The sequence below is a fragment of the Aedes albopictus genome, chromosome 1 (assembly GCF_035046485.1).
Source record: "Aedes albopictus strain Foshan chromosome 1, AalbF5, whole genome shotgun sequence".
Classification (NCBI taxonomy): Eukaryota; Metazoa; Arthropoda; class Insecta; order Diptera; family Culicidae; genus Aedes; species Aedes albopictus.
The window spans coordinates 137,648,606-137,652,785 of record NC_085136.1 but is presented as its reverse complement, the minus strand read 5'-3'; the positions used below and the strand labels follow the sequence as shown (position 1 = coordinate 137,652,785).

General features: G+C 41.1%; 1 long non-coding RNA gene across 1 annotated transcript; it reads right to left on the bottom strand.

The window, feature by feature from the left end:
• Positions 1-491: 491 nt before the first annotated feature.
• On the bottom strand, positions 492-3,800 carry LOC134285692 (uncharacterized). The gene is made up of 2 exons (XR_009996548.1): positions 3,284-3,800; positions 492-3,215 (listed from the first exon to the last, which is right to left on the bottom strand). It is a non-coding gene; the product is annotated as an uncharacterized LOC134285692 (long non-coding RNA).
• Between the last annotated feature and the right edge of the window lie 380 nt (positions 3,801-4,180).

Genomic DNA, 4,180 nt, shown 5'->3' with positions numbered 1-4,180 from the left:
AGTCCTCTTAAGTTGCTAGGTGATGCACATAACGATTACTTTGACATTGGTCACTTTTGCTTTGAAAGATTTCAATTAGAATGTTTCCTTAAAAGGTTCACCAAGTCCTCTTAAGTTGCTAGGAGATGCACATAACGATTACTTTGACATAGGTCACTTTTGCTTTGGAAGATTTCAATTAGAAAGTTTCCTCAAAGGGTCACCAAGTCCTCTTAAGTTGCTAGGTGATGCACATAACGATTACTTTGACATTGGTCACTTTTGCTTTGAAAGATTTCAATTAGAATGTTTCCTTAAAAGGTTCACCAAGTCCTCTTAAGTTGCTAGGAGATGCACATAACGATTACTTTGACATAGGTCACTTTTGCTTTGAAAGATTTCAATTAGAATGTTTCCTTAAAAGGTTCACCAAGTCCTCTTAAGTTGCTAGGTGATGCACATAACGATTACTTTGACATTGGTCACTTTTGCTTTGAAAGATTTCAATTAGAATGTTTCCTTAAAAGGTTCACCAAGTCCTCTTAAGTTGCTAGGTGATGCACATAACGATTACTTTGACATAGGTCACTTTTGCTTTGGAATATTTCAATTAGAAAGCTTCCTTAAAGGGTTCACCAAGTCCTCTTAAGTTGCTAGGAGATGCACATAACGATTACTTTGACATAGGTCACTTTTGCTTTGAAAGATTTCAATTAGAATGTTTCCTTAAAAGGTTCACCAAGTCCTCTTAAGTTGCTAGGTGATGCACATAACGATTACTTTGACATAGGTCACTTTTGCTTTGAAAGATTTCAATTAGAATGTTTCCTTAAAAGGTTCACCAAGTCCTCTTAAGTTGCTAGGTGATGCACATAATGATTACTTTGACATAGGTCACTTTTGCGTTGAACGATTGCGGAGCTGAAAGTCTCTTTAATGAAGACAAATCAATTTGAACGATTTCAATCAGAATGTTTCCTTATACAAGGTTCACCAAGTCCACTTAAGTTGCTAGGTGATGCACATAACGATTACTTTAAAATAAGTCACTTTTGCTTTGAACAATTTCAATCAGAATGTTTCCTTAAAAGGTTCACCAAGTCCCATAACGATTACTTTGACATAGGTCACTTTTGCTTTGGAAGATTTCAATCAGAATGTTTCCTCAAAGGGTCACCAAGTCCTCTTAAGTTGCTAGGTGATGCACATAACAATTACTTTAATATAGATCACTTTCGCTTTAGATTATGTTAGTAATCAGAATGTTTCCTTAAGAAGGTTCACCAAGTCCTCTTAAGTTGCTAGGTGACGCACGTAAGGTTTACTTTAAAGTAGATCACTTTTACTTTGAATGATTTTAGTAATCAGAATGTTTCCTTATACAAGGTTCACCAAGTCCTCTTTAGTTGCTAGGTGATGCACATAACGATTACTTTAACATAGGTCACTTTTGCTTTGAACGATTTCAATCAGAATGTTTCCTTACAAGGTTCACCAAGTCCACTTAATTTGCTAGGTGACGCACATAACGTTAAAATAGGCCAGTTTATTTTTATTGAATAATTGGGTTTTTAAATTAAGAAAAATGTATCGATTTATTGATTTTATACGAAAGAGCACCTTTTTCTGAGCCACTATGATTTTTTGCAGATTTTTAGAACGTTATTTTGGTACCTAAAATCAATTTCAAAGAGCTTTTTCAAAATCACCTTTTGACAGCTGGGTAACTGTTTGACAGCTCCACCCAGTACAAAATGCGACAAGGGGTGATTCGACAAATCGCTCCCATACAAACTTCAAATTGATTTTTAAACAGGTTCCCGGGCATCAAAATCCATGAAAATTTGGATTTAAGCTCAGTTTGGCATGCAGATTCAGAATATGGAATTATCTCAACAACGCTAAAGAAGCCAATTGGGTTGTTTAGTGAATTAAATATTGCCATTTTCTTTAGCCTAATCGAAAGAGCTCATTTTTCTGAGTATAACGTGATTTTATTGCGTTCCAATTCCTTCGTTTTGATGGTTAAACAAACAAAACAGTTTTAATTTCCGTGGATAGAATGACAGTTCAATCGATGAAGTGACAGTTCGCCCCGAACAAAAAAATTTCCCCATACAAACTTTAAATGCATTTTAAAAATAGTTCCCGGGCATCATAAATGATGAAATTTTGGATTTCGACTAATTTTTGGACGGAGATTTCGATTATGCAATAATCTGGATACCCCTAAAGAACCCAATTCTAGTAGGTAGTCTTAGATATTCTTCAAAGCAATCAGAATGTTCACGTCCTTAAATTGTTTGATAGCACAAAATACGTTTATTTCAAAAATATATAACATGAAAAACATGTTTGTTTCTTGCCTTTTTTCCTCTTCGCTAAAACTACGTCACGTTGACTGGCCATACTCAAACCCGATGATAACCGCCGTCGTTAACCGGTCATCCACGTTTTCCACCTGGTAGACGCACAGCGGAGTCAGGAAGCGGTATACAGCTTCTCCGTACACTCACGTAGCTGTTAGTATAACACCTCCGGGTTGATGGTGGTCGTATCTCTTTCAGGGCAGGAAGGTACGCACAGTAAATAGTTCTCGCCGTCGTCGTCGTCCAGATCCATGGTGGTTCCGCTTCCGTCCATACCCCGGCGAAACTGGTTGTACTGACCGCTGAAGTTGTTCTACAGCAAGAATTTTGTGTCTTCCGCTTCCGTATTTACCGTCATTATCCGTAACACGTCGAGCTCACCCGGAGTTGGCACGGCTGATGCTCGCGATAATGATGACGCCGATCTCTGGGTACTCATTTTGGTGAAATCCTGCTAAATCCGACTGGCGATGGCGTTGGGAAGCACAAAACTCCCACCGGAAACATTTGACGATTTTATCGCTGTCATTATCTAGGCTCTCCGGTCCTTTCGATTATTCGGATTTGAATTTGATGGCTTTGAATATCTGTGGGTCATTGAAGGCTTCCTCCGGTAGGTAGATGACCTTCTGGAGGAAGACACCGAGGAAGCTGAAGACAGTGCCAGGGAATCGATCCTAAAGTCCATCGAAATGGGGCGAGGTTTTCAAGGAACTGTGAGCCGGTTCGAGGTTGATGACATGGGCCTGGATGAGATTTTCGTTGAAACTGCCGAGGGGTATGGGATGGATGTCGTGGCGTGCTGCGGTAACTTATGTATGAGATTGGAATGCTGCGAGGAGCTCGTTTCGCACGGATGTCTTCTCGCTGGAAACAGGAGAAGCGTTAGAAGGATGTTGTGCAGGACTAGATGCGGCTTCAATCGCTGGCACTACCGGTTAGGATTGTGGAGTACGGACGGACTCCCGCTCTTCCGACTTGGATCCGGATTTTAAATCAGAAAAAGCAATACTTCTGTGTCACTGACAATGATTGGGGATGGTACAACAGGTGATCCGCTGGACAGATAAGACTTCTGCTTACTTCGTCAGCAGCTTTGCCGTCGTTCTTTTTTCGTCGGTCCTGTGGCCACGGTTCCGTTATCGAAATATGCAGTGGGACGAAGACTGTCTTCTTGCTACAATCAGCAGGAGATGAGGCGATGGGGGTTTGACAGTTTGAAAAGTAAACATGCCAGAACGACGTTAGGGTTGGAATCATATTCTCCACAGTAAAAAACATCTCCACATGCAAGGGGTGTACACACTACTTCGCACGGTGATTTTAATTACAAATTGGAGAGATTTTTCGAGTTTTCAAAAAATTGTATGAAAATCAGGAATACATATAAAAAAAATTCAAAAACGGCAATGATCATGAAATCCAAATGTCTTTCGAAGAAAAATATAAAAAAGGGGGGTAAGGTCAGACGGGAATGGTCTATTCGTCGAGCTGAGTTGATTGGTATATGTGACTCGGCCCTGCGGGCCTCGGATCGAAAGTCGGTTTTCCAAGCGGTATTTAGAGCCGATGCACACGAGCGTTAATTGACGCTGCGTGAATTCACGCTGCGTCGCCGCAGCGTTCCTGTGGGGCATGCGTTGACATTGCGTGCCGCACACGGTGCGGCGCGTTTGCGGTGCGGCAGCGTTGCGTTCTCGTGTGCATTCTCCCATTTGATTGTGTGTACCTCAAGACGCACTTGCGTGCACGCTGCGTGGACGCGCCGCCCGTGTGCATCGGCTCTTATACCTTTCTTATGGGTGTAAGAAGGGTAAAAAGGCTTCTCCTAC